The sequence below is a fragment of the Trachurus trachurus genome, assembly GCF_905171665.1.
Source record: "Trachurus trachurus genome assembly, chromosome: 13".
NCBI classification, from domain to species: Eukaryota; Metazoa; Chordata; class Actinopteri; order Carangiformes; family Carangidae; genus Trachurus; species Trachurus trachurus.
The window spans coordinates 26881729-26887734 of NC_139892.1; positions in this window are offsets into that span (position 1 = coordinate 26881729).

Below are 6006 nucleotides of genomic sequence, written 5' to 3' on the forward strand. Positions count from 1 at the left end.
TTGAAGCTACGTGTTTCTTGGGCTATAAATAACTAGGTTTGTCATTGAAACAAAGCTATCTGCGTAGCCTCACATTCAGCATCAATTTTTTAGAATCAAAGCACTTCGTGGAACTGGCTGGTTATTTATTCAAGAACGTACACATTCATGTTTAGCAAGATGCAGATCGAGCACAAAGCAGAAGCTGTTCAGTCATTATTAAACCGGTTCCATGCATAACAACCTCTGCCACCTGTAGAGAAGGAAAGCAAAGTAAGCCACCTGAGTCACACAAGAAGAGGAGATAAAAAATTAAACTGCATTTGTCAAAACTGCAGCAGATATTCTCCACTTGCTTACAAATGGCACACCAACATACCAACATGCACAGGTCCACATGTAGACCGATTATTCTTCTGGTAGCTGGTGTAGTTGGACGTGTCAAAACAAATAAATACACAACAGTAAACCCACATACTCCCTTTTAACAAAAGCTCTGCTTCAGCTATACTAGCATGGCACGTGCGAGGCCACTCTCCAAAGACTCCTCAGTGACAACTGCTGCAAAACGATGCGTCTCATCCTCACCGGTTTGAAAGATAATTCTGTTTGGACTGTTTCTGAATATCATTTTGTGTGTCTCTCTTGCATCGCAGCAACTGAGTCCTTCCGCAGAACACACAATTGTCTTTACACATGTGTAAATGAAAGTCACCTCTGATCAAAGCATATGATTATTACAAACAAGAAAATCTTCCAAACTATATTGTACAAATTAAAATTGTGAAAAATTGAATATCAACAAATTGAACATCATTGAATAGAAAACACTGACTACTACCTTTATTTTTCATCAGTTACTGTATTAGTTAGGCCTGGTTCTGGTTGTGGTGATAGCCTGAGTTTCAGGCTTTGAAAAACATCTGTGAGCTGCTAAAAGATAAAACTGAAATAAACATTACTAAAGGTTTAAAGCTGCTAGAGATGGAACTATAATATTAACTCACATTGTGTGAGTGCTCCGTCTCAGAGTGGAGACCTTGTATCAGATGTGGTCAAACAAACCAGCGTTAAACCATTTCTACAAGGCCCCTTTAAAGTTGAAGAAGCAATTTTTGTCAAGATGTTTTTGTCTCCAGATATGAATTTTCTACTTCTCTTGGTTTGGACGGTGCTCGCCTTGTTGTTGTGTGTCCTTTAAAATAGCTACTGTGTTAACTTGGGGAGCGATGAAATAAAAAGCAATCTCATTGTGTTTTCCTCAGAGCACAATCCTCAAGGTTAAAGTGGTAATTACACTGAAGCAACCCTGAAGCAACTAATAGAACTCCTACCTATCTTTGAGAAGTTGACACACACACACACACACACACACACACACACACACACACACACACACACACACACACACACACACACACACACACACACACACACACACACACACACACACACACACACACACACACACACACACACACACAGGCACACAAAGCTGCAACTCTGACTCTACAAGTAGTGTTGCATCTAAAAGTCAAAAGGATTAGAAGATGATAATACCACAGACATCAGATATCATCTCCCTGTGCTGCCATGACACACATCTGGAGAAAATCCTCGAGTTGATGCTTGTCAAAAGTGGCACCACCTTCAAATACCAGAGCTTTACAAAGCATCAAGCCGGACCCCTTTCTGAATTTCCAAAAATTAGGATTCTTCTTCAGTGTTTGTGTCTTTTATATACAGTTTAGATTTTGGAGCATTGTAGCTCAAAAAGTAAGATTATCCTCTTTTGCAAGCTACACGGGACGAGAGACTTGATTTGAGGAGGAAGCAGCTGTGCGGCATGGCAAGGTCAGAGGCCCATAATCCGCGGCCTCATTCATGCGAGATTAAAAACCTGCTCTGAGTTCTCATTAAGAACGCAGGGTTAGAAGATTAAATACCAGCAAACAAAATGAAAGCAGTTTAAGCCCAATCCTGGAATTCATCAGAATACCAAAACCTTAAACTGTCATTACAACGCGAGATTAATGCAAAGCCCCCTTGAACTCTGTATCAGTCTTGACATATCTTCTGTGTTGGAGCCTATATTCCTTTTCCTTTTTTTTCTCCCAAAATCTGGATGAAGATCTCTCACTTATTTCCATCATTTTCATCCACCCCCTGCCCCCCTCCCTTTTTTCAATGAAATCTTTTTTTTTTTAATCATAAGAAGACATTGTCAGAATGAATTAGATCAGATTACTGTTAATATAATTATCAGTCCATTTTAACTTTTCCATTTTGTTTTGTCACACAATATGGTTTTATTTTTATAAAGGGGTCGATGTATGTCCCTTTTACCTACTTTTCCAATGCTTCCAGTCATTATCCTCTGACAGACAGACTCCACAATACTTTAGGTAGCAAGGATTAGGAAACAGGAGGCGAGGGAGAAAAACAAGGATTAGAAATGAAAACATCTGGAAGTTGGCTTGCTTGCAAAAGAATATACAGTATATGCTAATAAAATTCAAACACTCATGAAGATTAATTGACTTTAACAACAGGCCGGCACTGGCCGATTCTGGTTGGGCCACACATACAATTGTTTTCTTGCAGGTTATGTTAAAAACGCAACAACATTGTTGGATTACAAGATTGTACATATTTTGCATATCCACTTTAATTTTGAGACAAACATGAGATGTCTGGAAAAAACACACACACCCAATTGCTGTAACATCAAAATAATATAAACCAGAATTCATGATATGATAATGCTGGTCTTCACTTCAGTAAACACCAGATTATACCCTGATACATCAATTAATGCTCAAATCCCTTATTTTCTTTAAGAATGCACCTTGTGTAAACTAAAATAGCAGCACTCCAGTGATTTCTATGACATGGAATAGGCAACCCCATACCGCTATAGTCTCTGTATCAGAGGGCAGGATCCTAGAGAAAGACACAATACTTGTATAATCAATCCTGGCATAAGGTCCATGACCTTCTTGCAACACAGCATAAGTCTTATAAGCTGTTGAGCTACTGTATCCTAACTGATTACATGCTGCAGTCACTATGAACTTCATTTTGGGGGTAGTGCAGAGAGAGGGGCTGTATCCCATTGACAGGATTATATAAATGAAGACCATAATACTGTAATCTCTCAGAGAAATGAGAGAAACCAGGGGACGTGTCGAACCCAGCTAGCTAGCACCCTGGGCTGCAACCGTCAGATTATCAACCAGCTGCTTGTACAGTGACAGATTACATTCACACTTGTTTTCTTGATTTAATAGTCCTCAGTAACACTAGAAGCACAAGGAAAAGTGCCTTTCAGGATAAGATCCGCCAGAAGGTCATGCTGTGTCAGACTGCGACTATTTGAAAAGTCATGGAGAAATTATAAGAATTTATCAGCATCAAAAGTGGAAAAGTAAAAATGATGTCTGCAATTCTGCTAAATACGCTGGTTTTTAATTAACTATGCTCTTTTGAGAGTTAGACTCAGCAGTGAGTCATTTTTTCAGATTAGCAGTGCAGAAAAAAATTTAGAGGAAGCCATCATTGAACAGTCACACTGTGTTAGTCATCCATGCATGTTGTGTTTTTCTATGTTGTAATTGACCAGAATTAATTTTCAGAATCCACCATACCCTCATTTGCAGAACTCATAGATTAACATGTGATTACTTTGTTACATTCCAACTCAACATAAACTTTTTCTCTCTCTACGCACCGATTTTATTGACTTTAAGTGGAATATCAGCTAAACAGTGAGCATCAAAATGTTGCCAGTTTTGTCAAATGTGCGTAAAAGACACTTGAATCAATTCAGTTGAATCATTTGGCTGAAAGTGCTGCTCTAGGAACAATTTAAAACATTTTAAACAAGGATATGGGATTCATCTTTATTAATAAAGTTATATGAATGTATAGAACAGCATTTTAAATCAAATTAATTAAAAACTCAATATTTTAGACTATTGCTTTCCTCGTCTTTGTCTGACACAGGAACATGGTGAAGTCATGGTTTGGATTTTTTTTCTCCATCACAGCACTGAATGCAGTCAACTGTCAAAAATAGAGGACTGATAAAAGTGGAAAAAACACTGAATGGCTGCAAGGTCAAAATCAATCAATCCATTGGACAATAGACTGAAACATCAAAAACAAACAGACAAAAAAACATTTTAGACTTCAAAAGAGTTTCAGCTGATTGATTTGAACCTGGTATCACACATTCAGAAATGAACTTTGTCTTCATTCATGATTTCTGCTGTAGTATGTTGGTGTTATTGGAATATTCAATATTTGCACCAAATGAGCCCTGATTTCACATCAAAATATGTTTGTTTTTTTGTTTTGTTGGTGGGTAATCACACTTAGTAAAACTATCAGAATTTAAATGTCAAATTCAAATGGTGGCCAGGAACAGTTAAACCTTAACTTTAGAAAAGTGATAGAAGTTGTGTTTGCATCATTAGTATGCAAACTGATGATGCTGAATCCATTCATTTAAATGCTGGGGCTATTTCATCCAAAAGTTTAGCATTTTAAAACAATGCTGACTGTATGATGCGTGAAATTATATTGCTGTATCTCAAAAATTTTCCACTTAACACCCACTGTCATCCTTTCCATTTGCTAATTGATTGACTTTAAGCATACCGGTACGTGGCATTGGACAGATGTAAATCCTACCCAACTGTCTTTAGTCGGAAGCAATAATCGTATCAAACCTGAAATTCTGTCACATCATTTTGAATGTGACACAAATCCTATAAGACAGAGACAAAACAAGCAAAGCTCAGTTTTACCTGTCACATTTGTGGAAAGCAGAATTTCATTACATCTGCAGGATTTTCTAATCTGTGTGTCTGAGTGAGCACCTACAGTTTAAGACCAGTGTGGAATATGTGTTTATAATCCTTCGCTTAATGAGGATGTTACTTCCAAGCCAAAGCCTGAGTGAAATTAATATGGGCTTGGGCAGAGGTGAAAACAGGGACAGTACAGGCTACTTTTGAGCTTAGGGAACATGCCATAAACCAGAGTAAAGACTGCTGAAACAACAAATCCAGAGACCATCTTTTATCTTGACCCTGTTTACTAAAAGCTAGAGTGATTTGAAAATGTAAAACAGTTGATTAGTCTGGAGTTTTTAAGAATGCAAGAAACATCTATGTGCTACAAATAAGACCTTTGTGACATACAGTTTAGATTGTAAGCTTATAAAAATAATATGTGTAATAAAGCAGGTTTTCTATAGTGCTAACCCTAACCCCTAACCCAACAATAACCAGTAATATTTATAACCCTGGTTCTGTGATAACATGAGTTAGTGTCTCTTGAAAACTGTTCCCCATAAATGGCCAGAATTATTATTTGAAAGAGAATATCCCTACAATCACGTGTGCAAAATAGGAACACCACATTTTTAAAGACATATCAGTTTTACAAGACCTCAGATCTTCTCGATGTAACCCAAAGGTTTTGTGAATGAAAAGTAATTTCCATTCAGTGAAGGAATGCAGAAAAAAGGGATCAAAACCAAAACAGAAAGGGAAACAAAAGGGTTAAGGATGTAATGTTCTTACATAACTTTAGTCATTCCGAAACAGTTCCAACATGACGGAACTTATACATGCATGTTCATGAATTTCATATGATATAAAAGCAAAAAAACAAAAACAAAACAAGCATAGACATTAAGCAAATTGATGAATAAAATCTTGAGGGAGCTCTCATTCATAAACAAATTGGAAACAACCATCACTGAGTAAATCAAAAGATGTTTTGCAATACATGAGTACATATAAAAGTGGTAAGAAGTAGTGGTGTTATGTCAGTTTCTGTGCGCTGTAAATATGAAAAACAATCCTCTCAAACCTACTGCAGTTATTGAAATTAACATGGCAAACATGTCTCAAAAGATACCACTTACCGTCACTTACTCACAATATCATGGCATGACAATGACATTTTTTTCCACACAAAACAATGTTACAATGTTACAATGTACAATGTTGTTTT